Source organism: Ascaphus truei, chromosome 9, assembly GCF_040206685.1.
Source record: "Ascaphus truei isolate aAscTru1 chromosome 9, aAscTru1.hap1, whole genome shotgun sequence".
Taxonomy (NCBI): domain Eukaryota; kingdom Metazoa; phylum Chordata; class Amphibia; order Anura; family Ascaphidae; genus Ascaphus; species Ascaphus truei.
In genome coordinates, this window is record NC_134491.1 from 47,355,077 (window position 1) to 47,373,446 (window position 18,370).

Consider the following 18,370-nt stretch of genomic DNA (forward strand, 5'->3'; position numbering starts at 1 on the left):
GCTGTCAGTGGCCCTGATTATCAATGAGATATGGGTGCCGGATGTGGTTAATAATTCCTCACAAACCCCTAGACTTCACCACAGCCGTGTGGCACACATCCACACCATGTCATTGGGGAGACCGTTTGAAGCGTGAAGTCGCTTCAGCTGTTTAGATAGATTAGGAGGAATGCCACAATATAGCCCTGGCAAAGTAGTAGATGGCATTGTTTTTGTATCTTGCATACTAGCAGCAATTACTAATAATATTCCAGGAGACTAGAGTATCCAGAAATATAGATCGGAACACTATTGAACTCTTGCTAGGTGCTCCTGTTAAGGTACGCATGTTACTACTGTCACAACATTGTTGTTCGTGTTGTATTTTAAACCATTTGATATACTAGGTGATTTGATACTGTACTGTATATTGACCTGTTCGACAGTCTGGTCCCCTGTGTCCGGCCACCTCGCCACTCTAAGGACTTGAGCCGAGCTGCTCATCTCCATCATGCATTGTTCCTGTGAAAGGTCTCCCCTCACCTGCAGTGCTGCCCTAGCATGATCAACTTGCAGCCCCCACCACCATAGATGCCCCTTTATAACACAGACGCCATTTTTTCTTTAAAATGAAATTGGTGTTTGGATAACAATCCACAAATGCGCCTTTTAGACTTTTACAGTTGTGATGCACAATGGTTTTTTGTGTTTTTCTAGACTTTTTATTACAAAAACTTTAAGGTAGTACAAACGGGTTAAACAAAACAATGAGGTGCGTTGGAGATGTTTACGCTATGTGCAGCAAAGAGGAAGGGAGGTGTGGGGGCAAAAAAGGTAAGTGGCAGCCAAACAAATCAAAGAATAGAGTTGGGTGTAAGATTTTGGTAAAATTGAGTGGTTCGTGGAGTAAAGGCATTGATTTGGAAGCAGGGGGAGCAGGGTTCAAATTCCAGAGTCCGCTCTCACTTCTAGAGAGCAGAATTAACCTTGACCCTGGAAGTATGACATTGTCACGTCCTCCGGTCAGTTCCTGTGGTAACACCTAACGGTAGGTTGCAGATTGTTGCTGCAGCGATTTTTAATTTTGGGGGCACCATCTTGGGGATGTTCCATTGGTTACTTCCCCCCCCTTTGTGGGAGGAGTGAGACAGATTTTAGAGACTGCAGGATGAGTAAGACTGTCACCCGTCGCCCCCATGGAGTCCCAGGTAACCGGCACACCTTGCAGCAGCATACCGGTAGTGACGCTCTGTCGGGTCGGCGAAACCTGATGTAACGCGGAGACGTTCTGATGACATCACATGCCGGCTTTTTGGGGCTAAATTTATTTAGATCTACAGCAAGTCCCTTCAGTGGCAGCTGGTTATCCACAGGGGATCGGAGTCTGCATGACTTTCCTTCTGCATCCCGGTGGGAAGACTTCATGCCTGCTCCTGAGCAGCAACTTTATCTCCTTTAATGCATGGCATATATTACAGCAGGGTTTATTTACTTTTTATTTTTTGTTCCTAATTTCCTTTTTTTTTTTTTTTTTTAGGGGGGCAAACCCAAAAAGTCATAGAAGACCAAATGCTTTGTGTGTCAGGAGCTGCTCCCGAGTATAAAAACAAATGATGCTCTGATTGCATTGGTACAGTCACAGCAGGTGACAGCCCATCAGAGTTTCTAAACTTTTTTTTGGTCTGGCTTTAGACCGTTGCAACAGACCCTAGATTATAAGCAACCTGGGGATCCCGTCCTTGGCATTCTGACTTTACATCTATGCTGCGAGCACATTCACCAGCGTGAAGAGCCAGAGGAGTCTTTCAGGCCAAGTTGTTTTTTTGAGTCTCCAGACTTTCTCAGAGGGGAAAGGTTAAGATAACAGAACAGGAGTTCATTTGTGCCTTCGGACATAGATAAGTTTATTAAAGCTATGAAAGCCGCCATGGAAATTTAAAGATCCTAAAAGCTTAAGAAACCGGATGCAATGTTTATTGGTCCACGAAAGATGTATTAATTTATTTCCCCCCCACTACATTCTACAGTTAAAGATCTTCTCTGGAAAGAGCTGAATAAAAATGTCCGGTTACGCAAAAGATGCGGAATGAATGTTGGGTGCCTGTCCCAAAGGTGGGTCCAGCTACAGCTCGGTTACCCAACAAGACCATTATTCCCTTTGATGACCGCTCTTTTCAAAATGCAATTCCTTTCTAGCCACTGAGGCGGCATGCAAACATGTGATGGAAACTGCCTGCATTGTCAGAGCATGGATAACCAGCATGGAGGAGGATTTTATTTCAGGTGTCGAGTACAATGAGTATCCACAAATTATTTAGTTAGCGGTGGGTTTCTTATGAGATTCTACATTTGATCCAATCGGGCTGATGGTGAGGATCACAAGCATCTTCAACTACAGCACCAAGGGCATTATGGTTAAACCACGATGGTCTACACACTCTACAGAGACCATTTAAAGTCGACCTGCTTACTATTCCATTTAATGAAACCTGTATTCCTGGTTCTGACTTGGAGCTATTTATCGCGTCTCCACAGGTAAAAGCTATTTTTTTTTACCGTCCCAAAACCAGTGCCAGATGTTGTTTTCAAACTAGCAAGAGGTGAGCGATTTCAATACAGGGATTCCAGAGGATGAACAGATTTGAACATATCAATACTCCTTTTGAAGCCAATAGACCAATTAGCTGCAAACCACTTTGGCCCCATTGGTACTGCAGGCTCTCATGCATAACGACCATTCCACATTTGAGGTCTAACGTTGCATCCTTTTTCTGTCTAAACTGGTATTTTACCCTCATTTGTTCAAACCCATCGTCTCTTTCAGAATCCAGGCTACAATCCTTGGACTTCATCAGATACCGCCAAGAAATATCTGGAAAGATCCTGTTGCTGGAGAAAGTCAGATGGGCTGTTTGTCTTGATCTCGGGTCTGGAAAATGGGGCTACAATTGCCAGATGGATTGTGAGAACTGAGGGCTTATAAAGAAGCAAGAGAAGAATCCCCACAAACGGTCCAAGCCCATTCTATGTCATGGTGACCCAGGCACAGAAAAAGCCGTTGTTTCCCCAGCGGACCCGTACAAACCAGCAGACCTGTTAAAACATGCTTATGTTTTGCTCAACACAAAGTTGGATGTAACGGCCTCCGCTGATGCCAGATTTGGGAGGGAAGTTTTTGCAAGCAGTATTGTAGTAATTTCCTATTTGTATTTCGCCCTGGTATCCTTGGTGTGATATTGCTTTGGGATCTAGGGTCGCTCAGAGGAAAGTCGGACCTTTGCGTCTGTAATCAAAGAGTATTTAATATTTTAGCGTGATCCAATGTTTCTGCTGCGTCACGCACCTTATCAAGGGGTGAGGGCTAAAATATGAAAATACAAAACCCCTCATATAATGAACACTGAGGTGCCGGCTGACTTGTGAGTGTGGTTGTGTTGTGTGGGATTTCTTGAGCTTGCTGGTATTTTGTGTTAACTTTTATTTTCTGCTGGTCTCAGCTGTTTGGAGGTTAGTGGCCCCTCTCCACCACGGATTAAGCTCGCCCCTCCCCACTTTCTACGTTAGCAGGTCTTTTTCATGTTACTGGGTTTGGACAGATCCTATGTGGTAATTCTTCCTCCAAATATAGAGGTAAATGAGGATTTTAATCAGGTAGTGTTAGGACCTGCTAATGGTCGTGGCTTGCAGGTTAAAAGTGCTTTGGCCAAAGGGTTTAACTAAATGACCCCTTTTCAAGAGAATATATAGGTATTTCACTGTATTTTTGTCATATTGGATGTAGCTGTGGGCTTCTTTGTCGTATACATTAGAGAGACAGACACACAAACACACCCCAAAAGAAAGCACTTTAGCATATCCAAAAAAGTATACATTTTATTATTGCAACATTATAAAAATAGTCAGTTTAGGTACGCAGGGTTTTTCCCTCAGCTGATTTTAATACATGTTGTGTGTATTTTTAGATGTTGCAATAATAAAATGTATACTTTTTGGGATATGCTAGAATGCTTTCTTTTGGCAAACTGCTTTTGTTTCTTCTTTTCATATATTTTTTTTTTTTTTTTTTTTTTTTTAGAGCTAAGCACCGTCAGAGGTGATTTTATTTAATTTACCTCTGATTAGTAGCCCAAAATACGTGTGTGTGTACTTTTTTTTTATTTCCATGGGGACGAGACACAAAAAAAAAAAAGCAGTGTCCCGTCGTCACAGCAACATAAGAACAGAACAGTGGCGATATAGAAAACATATCCCCAAACAAGCAATTAAAATCAAAGCCATCATTCAAAGATAATTATCAATAAAACATCAATAGAGGCCAGCTAACCTCTAAATGAATACAAAAGCCAGAATCGGAGCATAAGAAAAAATTATGCAATTATTACCATCACTAGAGACTAATTGCTGTATTGTGGAGCGAAAGAAAACACTCAGGTATTTGCTTGATGTTCACAGATCTGAGAAAAGAGCATGTAAAGAATCACAACATGTACATAACTATTTCATAGTGCCTTTTTCCCAATTGGGCGCAAAGAGCTTCACCATTACAATATAGCGCGCGGTACGCAGCGTACAGGTATTTGTACAGGCAGGCCCTGCCCAGTGAGTTTAGTCTGTTTTTGGTGCCTGAGGCACAGGGAGATAAGTGTCTTGCCCAAGGAGCTGACACAGGGATTTGAACGAGGCTCCCCTGCTTCACTGTCATTCCTTAGTCGGTGCCTCTACTCACGGAGAGACACCTCCCTTTTGCAGAAATACAATAGTATAACCAGTATAAATGAATATAAGGGGCGCTAACCGTTAATGCATGTGGGGCGTGAGGTGGGCGACCAACCTAACTGGAAAGGAAGGTCCCTGACCAAGAAAGCCGTTTCAATATTGCTGCTCATGAAGTCGTCCACCATTACTAGTGTGTATTAAATGAATCTGATATGCTTCTCGCTTTAGGAGTGTGGTGTGTCTATCCAATGCTGGAGGACTTCATGAGCAGCAAAATGTCAACGGCTTTCTTGGTCGGGGATGGTCTTGCTGACATTTTCTTATCTCTCTGTGCCTAACACCGAAATTATATTGTAAGATCGACAAAGAAGGGATTCATTGTGTAGAGCGCTGCGTACACTATTGGCCCTATATAAGACAAAATATGGCTTGAAATTAATATAATGACACTGCAAACTATAAAATAGTTTGGCACTAGCCAGGGTTTGCCAAGTTTTGGTAAATGTATGGAATAAGTCATAGTAAGACTGTCAGTTTTTCTGTAATCCATTGTGGCCCAAATGTTATTTGTGACCTGTTGAAAGAGGGTGGGGGTTTGTTTTTCCTCTGTTTCCGAATTCTTGTAATTTCACTCCAAGTATCAGACTGTGTGCGCAAAGTCGGTTTGCTGAAGTATCTATCCAAATCTATTATGGGCCTGTTCAGCAGGAACTTTGAAGGATCTCGAGTGATGTTAATGTTTCATTAAAGTTACAATAAGCAATCTGACTCTTCCATAAGGGTTCACTTTTGGGCAGAACATATAATGATCCCTTTTGATACATCTTCTACAGCAAAGGGGGGGTATGAGGGGGCAAAAAGAGTGAATCGTACTAGGGGTCGAATCTCTCCGTATTTGTCTTTCTGCAGATTGCAGAGCATCTGGAGATATCGTCCCAATCCTCTATATCCAGAGTGAAGCCCCAGATCCAACTCCCATTTTCTCATAAAATGAGTCTTCATTGCTTTGTCTGGAGTCCAAGAGTTGGTTATCTATCTCTATCTCTACATCTATCTTTTTCTCTCTCGGTAATTGCATAATGCTCTAATTGCAGATATTGATAAAATGATATCACATGTGTTTCATGGAAGAATCTAACGGGTTTAATTGGGTAAGTTAAGTTAATTACTGTAGGTTACCTCTAAGCAGGTCTCACAGCTTTGGAATTCTAGCTTGCTGCCGAAAGGCAAAGTGCTTACCTGTGCAGGTAGCAGGGACAGTCTGGACACAATAAGATGGCAAACAACCACTCTACCTTAAGACTCAAAGGAGAAATTATAAATGGGGTGCAAAGGGTATGGGTGATACTAACGACAGAAACTGTTGATCAATAGATAATCAACGAAAAGAAACCCCTTTTATTGCACTCGACCAATTATGTAACAATAGTATCTTAATAATGGAATATTTGTTGTCACTCCACCACCAAGTCCATAAAAACAAAACAATAAAATGTTATTGATACATAAACTCTTCTAAGTGCTCAAAACTATATACACGGTGAGATTAAATACCCTAGTTATAATTAACTGGGATTGAGGCGTCTATAGCAGCGGTGTGCAAACTGGGGGGCGCAAGATAATGTAGGGGGGGCGCAGGCTGCGTGCGGGGAAACGTGGGGGCGGGGAAACCTGGAGGCGGCCAGAAGCTCCGTGCTGAGGCTGCTGCTTCTATGCTGTCTGCCTGCAGAGGGGGTGGGGCCTGCAGAGGGGGTGGGGCCTTGCTGCGGGGCCTTCCCTGCACACAGACAAGCCCTCCTCCTCCTGTCTGTTACCCGTCCGTTTTCAGCAGCAAATGGGGGGACCTGAGCAGGCTTAGTTACTCCCTCCCCCCAAACCAGGTGTGTGTGTGTTATATATATATATATATATATATATATATATATATATATATAACGGTGTTCCCCCCCCCCCCCAATCTCATATTGGCCCCTTACGTGAGGAAACTGCCCCATGTTACATGTACTATAGTGTGGTGCCCCTGCTGGCTTACAGAACTCCTGAGTCTCCCGCTTGATTGTATAGGGAAATACATCAGGACTGGCTCGTGAGGTAATGCTGAGAACTACTCAGTTCTGGTACAGCGCCTCCATCTCTTCCAGGTCCCCACGACAGCAGGGAGGAGTCTCTGGAAGAGAACTTCTGGGTGCAGCTTCTCCCTGAATGACTCCACTCTCAGACAAGAAGGTTCTTTCAAATTGGACATTCTTTATTGTCATCTTTAGTGGGAGACTGCCCATCACTGCGGCCGGTCTCTAGCCGCACATCATCAAGGTTGCCCACCTCAAGGAAGTCCCTGGACACCACTCCTAGTCAGGGCCCTAGAAGCTGTCCTTGCTCTTCCCTTACTCTGTAATAGAGTAAGGGAATAGTCTGCCCACCTCTCCCCTAGGGGAGGGCCACAATCCTTGCCAGAGCCCTGGCAGTGTGTTGGGTCAGACAGTCTCATTCAAGTGGGATGAGACACTCACACACACTAAATTCAGGCAGTGTTTGCATACTATATAGCTCCAGTAGGCACCACCCCAGTGTCACTGTAATTGGACACAGAGCATGATGTCACTTCCTTCACTACACAATACACATCACGGGATGAGGGCAGACCTCATGATTACTCCTGGCAAACCTGCCCTTTTAACAGGGATTATTGCACAGGAGGAGAGAGGCATGTAACCCCAAAATTACACAGAGCTACATATATATATGTGTGTGTGTGTGTATAGGGACTGCAGTGTGTGTGTCTGTGTGGTGTGTGTGCTGTGACTGTGTGTGTTGTGATTGTGTGTGCTGTGTTGGTTGTGATTGAGTGGGTGTTGCGTGTGTGTGTGTGCTGTGCCTGTTGGTTGTCTGTCTGTGTGTGTTGTGAATGCGTGTGTGTGTTGGTTGTGATTGAGCGTTGGTTGTGTGTATTGTGATTGTGATTGTGTGGGTGTTGTGATTGAATGCAGCGTTGCACAAACTGAGGGGGGGGCGCCCCGGGCGCAAGATTATTTAGGCGAGGGGCTTGCGGCAAAACCTGGGTGCGCAGGCAAAAAAGATGTGCGCGGGCGGCCAAACAGAATAGTGCAGGTGGGGCCACGTGATTCGGAGGTACGGGGGAGGAGCACGCCAAAGCGCTGTGATGTCAAACGCCCCTCCTTCCGGTGTCTGCCCTACAATAGCGCTGTGTTCCTGCTCTCCTCCGCTGGCAACCTGCTTCGCTGCGATCCTCTGCAAGTCTAAGGGTCGGCTGCCACTATATCACTCATACTATGAATGTACAGAAATAATAAAAAAAAGTGTAAACACTTCCCCGCTCGTGCTTGCAAAATTATGCAGGACACCCTGTGCTCATGCTTGGAGAGTTGGTGATGTCACAGCTCTCAGCGGCAGCGTGGACGCAGCCTAATTTTGCAAGAGCGAGCTGTTGAAGTATGTAAGTATTTAGGCTGCGCTTAGTGCCGGCGACGCGACGTCGCCCGAAACAAATGCATTGTCGCCGCCACTTTTTTTAAGCCGGCAATATTTGATTTTTCAGGGGCTATCGCCTCGTGACAGCCCCTGAACCAATCAATGGCCTGGTCGCCCACGCCGCCGCCGCAAAGCGAAATACAACTTTCGCTAGCGTTGCCGTTGCGGGCACTATACGCGCGGCCTTAGACATATTTGTATTTACATTGTATACCGTTTAATAAAGGTTTTTTTTTAATGTGATTTTGATTACATCAGGCAGGGGGGGCCCGAGAAATTTCATGGATAAAAAGGGGGGCTCAGCATAAAAAGTTTGCTCACCCCTGGATAGTATACCAAACACAGTGACAGAAGTAGTGCGCTGTATTGTTAGTCACTCATGACCTGAGTTGGCTCAGAATATATTATGACTTTTAATAGTATGTGCTGACAATACACAGCTGCATGACAGTTAAGCACAACAATGGTAGCAATAGCTGCATAACCGCAGCATGAGACACACCTCTATATTTAATTGGGCATAGGTGTCAGCCAGGATGTATACAGCTCAGTAACAAAGGCAGTAAGATGGGACATCAATTATATCTGTTTCTTAGCTTACAACACACACCATTCTGGGCACCCAAAGCCTGGCACTCTGTCTGTACTGTAGCTGGTGCATAACCCCAGGGCCTCTTCCTTCTCTGGGTATTCATATAATTACAGCTGAGCATCTAGTTGGTTATGGTTGAACAACCGAACAGTTTGTTTCTGCCAACATTTTATAGTATAAATTGGTAAATCATCTGTGCCCCGGGCTATTTAAACGGTTTTAATGACTTTGTATTTGGATGTAGATATCTCCCTAAAGGAGGGTTTAAAAAAGTAGAAACATTGCATTCTGTAAGATCGGTTTACATTCAGTTCCCCATATTAGGAGGATCTGAAGATAAATTCGTGAGAATTTTTTTTTTCTCCAAACATTTTTATTTATTAAGTTGGGTTCTATGGGATGGGGTACAAAAAAGGTGGGTAGGAATTATTGGGAAACAAATAATCTATAGGGGTGGGGTGGGAGACCAAAGTAATTCCATGTGGGTATACAGAATAGGTGAATAATTTTAGTAAGATCAAGGCTGACGACTGACCAGTATTTTATACAGGGCAGACGGCGTCTCTCCTGCATGGATGGAATGTTTTCAGAGAAGGCTGTTCTTCAGGGGAACCAGTTCCTCTCAAACTTCGTCATTTAATTGTTTAATATTGCAGTGAGTTTTTCCATGTCTAAAACATGTCTCGCCTTCTCCATCAATTGTAACCGGTGGCATGTTTGTGTGCTTTTTCTGAAGTGCTATAGTGGATTTTGCTGCCGTCTGGAGATGTGCACTTAATCTAATAGTGTTGGGAGGGATGTCTGAGATTGGTTTCCCCAGATCCATTATCAATGGATCAATCCTTAGTGTTGTATCTGTTTTTCTTTAATTTCCACCCAGAAAGGAATAACTTGTGTACATATCCAAAATATGTGACACAGAATAGCCCTATGTCCACTGTTTCTCCCAACAGAGCCTGCTGGCTCATGTATGTGCTAATTTATCTGCCGTTCAGAACCACATGTTGAATCTATTTTCTTGTAATTGAGCGGATAGACGAGCGAGCCGCGGCCTCCCACGTACCTGTCCAATCATCCTCTGATTTCCTTCTCACCGTCCTTCTCCCAAAGTCATATAACTTTGTCTTGTTCTATCCCTAGCGCTCCAGATGGATTATGCTGCCGAGATAATCCATCTTTCATGTTCCTGTAAGGTGCAGATCCTGCAAAGGAGGTGGGTTGTTTTTCTAGTAAATTCCACCTTTTTTAGAGGATAGTTTTAATTTGAAAGCATTTGAAGAACTCCGATTTGTGGAATATTCTCTCTTGTATTTCTTTCCTTCTTTTTTTTTCTTTTTCAATCCATTCATTGTTTCTACTTGGGGAACAACCTAGTGGAAATTCCTCATTTCTCCATATGGGAGTCAAGAGAGAGGGTTGTCCTTTAAGTCTCTTTCGCCCTTCCCAAGTATCGCATATACTTAAGGTGAATCGAATGGCCGGATGGTCGTAAGCTTCTTTAGGTTTATTGTTTTTATTTATTTTTGTTTTATTAGTAAGTTGTCCAGCTCACCTTGAGTTGTAGGTCAGGGGGGCGCAAACTTTTTTCCCTGCGCCCCCTCTGCCGGCAGTCCCCTCATTCCCGCGCCCCCCCTAACCTCCACTTACCTGCGCTCCGGCGTCATGACATCACGTTGCCATGGCGACGCAGGAAGCCGCCGGAGCCTAGGTAAGTAAAGGTTTACAGAGGCCCTGCAACTCCCCCGGCACTTAATTTAAGTGCCTTCGGGAAGCGTGCGGGTCCTCTGTAAACCCCGCGCGCCCCCGCCGGCAGTCTCGCGCCCCCAAGTTTGCGCACCGCTGTTGTAGGTAATGAGCGATATATAACAAATACGAACCGGCGCCTTTAAATCTCCAGTGAACGTCCAAAATGAACCAACTGATGCTGTTTAGAACTTAGTAGCGGTTGTTTCATTTTGGACATTCACTGGAGATTTAAAGGCGCCGGTTCGTATTTGTTATATGTACTATGTATTGATCTTGTTCGATCAGTTTTTGTATCAGGCTGCCTTGTCTCATATCTATGACTTTTCCTTATAATCTTGATTTATATAATTTTTAGTGTCACAATATTTTGTTTTTAAAGCTGCAGTTCAGTCAATATCCTGCATGTGTGTTTTTTTTTAATAAATCAGTTCTGTAATAAGAAAATACTTTTAGCATTTTCTGTTTTTAAAACAACAACTTTTAAAGACCAATTTTCTTGTATTCTATTTTAACAGCCATTTGCTAAGGCACTGCCCCTTCATGTCCTGTCACAAGCCCTGGCACACCCCTTTGTCAGCCCTGCCCTCCCTCTAGCACTTGTCAGTGCAGGAGTGCTCATGAATATTCATGAGCTTCCACTGACAGACAAGCAGAATATAAACAGATCCCTTCACTAATTATGTCACCAAATTTCGACCTATCAATACATGGAGAACGAATTGACCTGCAGCTATACAGTTCTTTAGGTAATTAGAGATTGCACACATAAAACTATTGAAGTAAAAAAATAAATTAAAAAAAAAAAAGACTGAACTGCAGCTTTAAGCATAAGCGCTTTTAACACCTACTTTCTTTTTGTTTGGGTAATGAGCGATGCTCTGCTTCCGAGTCCGAAGCTTCCTCGTGGAGCCGCCATCTTTCTTCCTTGCTTGCCCACATGGGTCTCTTTGGCGTAAGAACTGTGCGACGAATTGCGCTATGTGTTTTTTTTTTATCCCCTCTGTTTAAATCTGCAGGGTGCTCCGGAGACGTGGGCCGGGATCCTGATCTGAGCTCTGGTAATTGATCTTTGCCTGCTTGTTCTGCCCGGGACCCGAGCAGCCATCTTGCTTGCGTTCCGTGCCTATGCCAAATTTGGTCAGATTATAAAGTGAGGTATAACAAATTATTTGTTCATTTCGTGAGGGTCATAAATAAGCACTCCATTGTATTTTTATAGGATATAGGTTTAGGTTGGATCTCTTATCTGGATTCGTCTGCCTTATTACAAAATCCCTGTATGATCCGGCACATTGAAGGATAGTCTTCTTCTAGAAAAGGCAAAGTCTGATCAGTTTGCCTTCTAATAAATTGAGAAGGATTATTGGCATAAATCGCTTCAAAGGAAGTAGGTTAGCATTTTAACTAATGAACTTTATTTTGTCCCTTTTTCCTGTGAGAAGCAAGATTAATGAGACTCCGTAATTACGGATTTATAAAGCCGGTCATGTTTCAGCAGTTGAATTAATGTCAAAGCAAGTTAGTGTATTTGTAAAATGTTATTTTGTTCCCTCTGGAATACCCAATAAAAATGTGTTAATGTGTCCATTAGGGTCTTGTTTTAAGGCATAAAGTGACAGGGGCGAGATGTACTGTGTATCTGCTTAGATTAGAGTGCTAATGAGATCTATATATCTATGTCTATATGAATTCTTGAGTATTTGATTGTGGAGCTGAAGTGTATAACCTGGATGCAGGTTTTTAGATGCTTTTAGCCTAGGAGCTCAGTTTGTCTTGATTTTGATCTAATATGTTTGTCACCAACCATTCTAATATGGCCTTTCTTACACTCCACAATGAAAGGGAAACATCTGGGAAATGTTTGGCTTGGTTTTCATTAAGAGCCTAAATGCTCACACGGGTGATATTGTTATTCCCAACTTGCCTTGAGACAGACACCCTTTTGAGCAAGAGGAGCAGGAGCTTTTGGACAATTACAATGAGGACTGTGGTTTGATTCAGTTTATCCATCGCATGACTTTTTGGACATTTTGTTTCTGCATCCTCATTTTCTGTTTGCATATTGCATTGCACTTTCCCATTTTCTGTATCTAGTATTAGTGGAGGGGTTGTTTGTCCTTATTTGGGGCTTTATACTATCCGTGTGGGTTGTGGGGCCAGGGAAGTACCCTTCTGTCCCTCAGGGGCCAAGGGGAATGGGCCTGACAAAGGGGTGTTCCCCGAAAGTTGCCCCCCTGTACTCCCCCTTATACTCCTTTGTTATTTGCCCTTTCCTATTGTCTTTTCTCCCCCCCCCCCCCCCCTGTATTTGGTTCTATGTTTTTAGAGTTTTTTTCAATATTATACTTTTGGTGTTGAGTGTTGTTTGATTCACTTGTGCATATATTAAATTATCATTCCTTTTTTTTTTGGTTTATACCAATGATTTGATCTCCTTATTTCTTCTTATAGGGAGTGCTGGACTATTCGGTATTGTATATTGTGTTTAGAGGAATTGGGTCCTCTCTAGTCCACGGCACCCCACATTATATACCTATTTGCTATTCTCATTGTGAGTGCTGTTTATCGTTATTCTATTATTAGGGGGTCTCTAAGATTTGATCTGGTCCATTTTACAGGGGATTCTGGTTTGGATGTGGGAATATACTGGGGGTATATACTGCTCATTTTTAGGATTAGTTGGGGGGGCGGGGGAAGATTGATCTTGAAATCTAAATTGATCATCTTTGTTGAGATGAGTCTCTTGGGGCATTACTATATCCTCATGTCTTCTCTCTCTAGATAATATAAAACAAGGCTTTTGAGGGGGGAGTTGAACCCTTTAAACGTTGATGGAAATGACACAGGTCCGCCATGCTGCTCAACACGTCAATATTTATTTCTCCATTCTTTTCACACGAGAAATCGGGGGAAACAATGTGTGGTCAGAGAGCTTGAGATCTTAAGACTGCCACAGGAATGCGGAGAAACATCTGGCAACAGGAGAAATAATGCAGGGAGGATCAACTTTTAGATGGTGTAGCTCAGGGTGGCCAATGCCAGTCCTCATGGGCCACCAGCAGGTCAGGTTATAAGGCTATCCCTGCTTCAGCACAGGTTGCTCAGTCAATGACACCTGTTGTGAAGCAAGGATTTCCTGCAAATATAAGCCACACTTCCACATGATGGTTATACTTTGGCCATCGTTGCCCTTTGTATAACTCCGACTTCAACTGATTTTCTGACTCGCAATTTTATTTTTTTTGTAGCATCAGCGTTTCACACTTCAGTGAAGTCCCAATGATACAAAGTTGGAATTTATTCATTAAAATTGCATTTTTTTTTTGGTCCAAGCCGCCCCAAATGGCACCGATTTTAGTCCTGGGAGATTAATCCCATTGCCTCTCATACGGTCCGAATCCAAAGCAAACTCTTTTTACCTGGTGACTTGGTTTCTGTGGCAGTTTCTGGCCACGTGTGCAGGCCGCCACGTGTTCCAACTGTATCGTATCCTTTTCAGAGTCGGGAAGCAGCCATTGTCAATGTAACCGTTTCTAGTTCACTTATGAGGGGGACAGTTTGTGTTTTATTTACATTCCAAACGCAGGTCCGCACATTGTTTACCTTTCTGCTAAATATAACCATCTGTTTTATTGCTTCTCAACTTTAATGGTTATGACAAAATATTCTGATAAACACTTGCGCTGTTCTTCCACGGATCAATAACACAGCACTTATGTTTTTTACTGACTCGCTACCACAGTATTCTGCTTTTTCCTTTTGTCGTTTTTCCATTTTATTCCTCAGACATACAGTGGGCGAGTGTTACTGGGTAACGTCGCTTCGTGCTGCCAGAGCCTTCTGACTGGTGCCATCATTATCTTCTATAGAGGTTCTCGCTGCTCTGACGTGGGGGTTTGAATAAATGATGAGAGCGCATCCTACAGCAGGTCTGCGTCTCGGAAATGGGGACAAAAAAGTGTTTGCCTGGCAGAGGAGATGCAGGGGTTGGGTTATCCTTACACTATTGGACCCGATCACCCATATTTAAGTGATAAGGCACTTGGCAGTTGGGTTAATACAACGTAATATAAAATATGCACCATCGCAACTCTTGCATTCTGCTCAAGGATGTCTTCTCTCTACCCCTTTTGTATCTAAAGCCCTCTCCCGCCTTAAACCTTTCTCACTGACTGCCCCACACCTCTGGAATGCCCTTCCCCTCAATATCCGACTAGCACCCTCTCTATCCACCTTTAAGACCCAGCTCAAAACACACCTGCTTAAGGAAGCATATGAGTAGCCCCGTGGCTAATAATTTACACCTCATACATAAACCTTGGCCCCCTGCAGACGCACTTACCAGAACACCCTCCTACTGTCTCTGTACGTTCTTCCTACCTACCAATTAGATTGTAAGCTCTTCGGGGCAGGGACTCCTTTTCCTAAATATTGCTTTTATGTCTGAAGCGCTTCTCCCCTTTGTGTTATTCATATTATTTGTTATCTATATGATTGTCACGCGTATTACTGCTATGAAGCGCTATATACAAACATACATGTAGTAGTTGGATTTAACGCCTTCACTGCCAGAGGGTGAGTTGCTTGGCATTAGTGCTGTACCTCTGACAAAAGAAAGGTTTAAGTTCTAAGTTTTCTGGAGCGGAGCCAGAGTTAACGCAGCGTTACAGCTTCACTACTGGACTTACTCACTGAAGACTGTCTGATTCCTGAACAACCTCTCTAAAAGTCACTGAGCGGTGGTGGGACGCGGCCAAGCTATCCAACATCAATGTTATAATGATCCGGTCCTATCTGTACTAACGTTCCTGACACTTTGAAGGTTGTGATGCCTTTTTAATGGTACCTCCTTTCTAGAATCAATACGCTTGCCTGTCAGAGGGGCATGCCAATAATGTCACTGATGACACAAACGGAAGAGGCGGTAGCTCACAAAATGTGATCGCCGCTAGAACATCTATCTGAAATGACATAGCCCCCGCATCCTGGTCCCATGGGGAGTCCAAACTCATGATGGGGTGTCTGTCATGGGACACTCAAAGGGTTAATAAAGTTTGACTGACCAGCAAATGGAAATACAAAACCAGGACTGGATTATTATCACACTGACCTACAGGGTGTTGGTAGATACTTCTGGACCAAGTGAGTAAAGGGGCCTGAACCTCCATGCTGGCAACCCTTCAATATTGGGCCTTATGCCAGCCACCGCCCTGCCCTCAGTCCCTCTTCTGCAGTCCTCCACAGGCCTTAGGTCCCTCCATTCCACCAGATGTCGCCCCTCAGGCCCAGACCCCCCTTCCACGTGCTGAAGCTAAGTTCAGGTGCTGCCTTCCTTCACACTAGGGCTCCCCCCCCCCCATCTTCTGCAGCTCCCCAGGTCCATACCCCTCACCCAGGCCTACACCTTTCCCTCCCTGGCTCATACCTCCTTGAGGTCCATACCTTCTCCCCCAGAGTGTCCCATGGAGGGGGGTGGGGCAGCTCCATACATTTTGTCCTGAGCCCAAAGATTTCTGTTTGGTGGCCCTGTCCGAGCCGTCTGTGTTTTTCTCACAAATGCCCTTCCCCCCTGCCCGAGAGGCTAAGCGTAGGAGGGCGATTGGTCAGTTTCTAGCAGAGGATGATCATTGGAAGGGTAAGTGCATTTCACAACCACCTCTCTCCATGACAACAGCACTTAAATCCTCCATAAGGGTTTGCTTATGGAGGGAGCCGGCTTGTTAAATGCTGACGCAGGTACTCAACTTCTCAAGTGCCGGAGCTAAAGACAAAGGGGTCTCTCCAGGGCAGCAGGAGTTGCGTTGCTTTACTTCTTGTTACCTGCTGTAATATTTAGATTGTAAGCAGTTTGGGACAGGGATTCCCTCTTCTTCACATTCAGGTTTAATGTTCGTACACGTGACTGCACATGTAATCCTCTGTATCCTCCGACAGTAACACGTGGCTTGTGCTACATAATAAATAATCACCATTGAGATGAAAGGGAAGCAGTAATTACGATGTAGTGGCTAGAGGTTTATTATATGATCTTTTAATGAGAAATTAAACAATTTAAAAAATATATTTTCTTGCTTTGTTTCTGATAACATCATTATTTATTGGGGGGGAGGGAGAGGGAGGGGGGGGGGCGCCCCAGTTGGTTCAGTCTAAATTGTTTTAATTTTTTTACATATCACTTTCCTCTCTCAAACCGATTTACATTTTAGTTTCATATCCTCAAACACATATCTAACTTGGCGAATGGGGACCCTTAAATATTCCTCAGACATACAGTGGGCGAGTGTTACTGGGTAATGTAACATCGCTTCGTGCTGCCAGAGCCTTCTGACTGGTGTCATCATTATCTTCTATAGAGGTTCTCGCTGCTCTGACGTGGGGGTTTGAATAAATGATGAGAGCGCATCCTACAGCAGGTCTGCGTCTCGGAAATGGGGACAAAAAAGTGTTTGCCTGGCAGAGGAGATGCAGGGGTTTGGTTATCCTTACACTATTGGACCCTATTAACTATATTTAAGTGATAAGGCACTTGCACTTGGGTTGATACCACGTAATATAAAATATGCACCATCCCAACTTTTGCGTTCTGCTCAAGGATGTCTTCTCTCTACCCCCTTTTTGTATCTAAAGCTCTCTCCCACCTTAAACCTTTCTTACCCACGGCCCCACACCCCTGGAATGCCCTTCCCCTCAATATCCGACTAGCACCCTCTCTATCCACATTTAAGACCCACCTTAAAACACACCTGCTTAAGGAAGCATATGAGTAGCTTCATGGCTGATAATTTACACCTCATACATAAACCTTGGCCTCTTGCAGACGCACTTACCAGAACACCCTCCTACTGTCTCTGTATGTTCTTCCTACCTACTAATTAGATTGTAAGCTCTTCGGAGCAGGGACGCCTCTTCCTAAATGTTACTTTTATGTCTGAAGCGCTTCTCCCCTTTTTGTTATTTATGATTGTCAGGTGTTTTTACCTTCACATAAGATACATGCATGGTCCAGCCCACATTTTTATGTTTCGACTGTTGCACCTAATTTGACTCCGACATTTATTAATGGGTGCCTTTTCTGCCAGAGGGGTACGCAGTGTCTTTAATGGGTTAATAGCTCTGGAAGCAATGCATTGCAGACCTCGTCTGGCAGCAAAAGGGTGGGGGGGAAAATGTGTTGACCTCCGGCATTGAAGGGGTTAATATTGGCGTTGGACGGATGAATGATCCAGTGAACACTGAACAGGACTTATGTTCCCATTCTGACATCACTGGGCCACTCAGATCTCACCAGCTCATCATAACACTGGCAGAACTAAGCATAACAAAGACAGGCTAAGTACTCACTTTGTGCCGCCTTCCCCGAAGGCCTCATCCTGCAGAACTCGCTACCGACTCGATCTGTTACGGGGTGTGCATCAGGGGTCACAAGCCGCCATTCTGACAAGTCCCTGCTACAATATTACACCCGTTTGTTTCAATGTATAAGAGAGATTGGGAAGATGCTTATAGGAGCAGTTAGGGGAGGGGTTAGAGGAGCAGTTAGGGGAGGGGTAAGAGGAGCAGTTGGGGGAGGGGTTATAGGAGCAGTTGGGGGAGGAGTTATAGGAGCAGTTGGTGGAGGGGTTATAGGAGCAGTTGTGGGAGGGGTTATAGGAGCAGTTAGGGGTTAGAGGAGCAGTTAGGGGAGGGGTTAGAGGAGCAGTTAGGGGAGGGGTTATAGGAGCAGTTGGGGAGGAGTTATAGGAGCAGTTGGGGGAGGGGTTATAGGAGCAGTTAGGGGTTATAGGAGGGGTTATAGGAGCCGTTAGGGGAGGAGTTGTAGGAGCAGTTAGGGGTTATGGGAGGGGTTAG

At 44.2% G+C, this 18,370-nt stretch overlaps 1 long non-coding RNA gene across 1 annotated transcript; it reads right to left on the reverse strand.

The window, feature by feature from the left end:
• Nucleotides 1–729: 729 nt before the first annotated feature.
• Nucleotides 730–18,370, reverse strand: LOC142502279 (uncharacterized). The gene is made up of 3 exons (XR_012803712.1): nucleotides 17,864–18,370; nucleotides 4,362–4,433; nucleotides 730–3,262 (listed from the first exon to the last, which is right to left on the reverse strand). It is a non-coding gene; the product is annotated as an uncharacterized LOC142502279 (long non-coding RNA).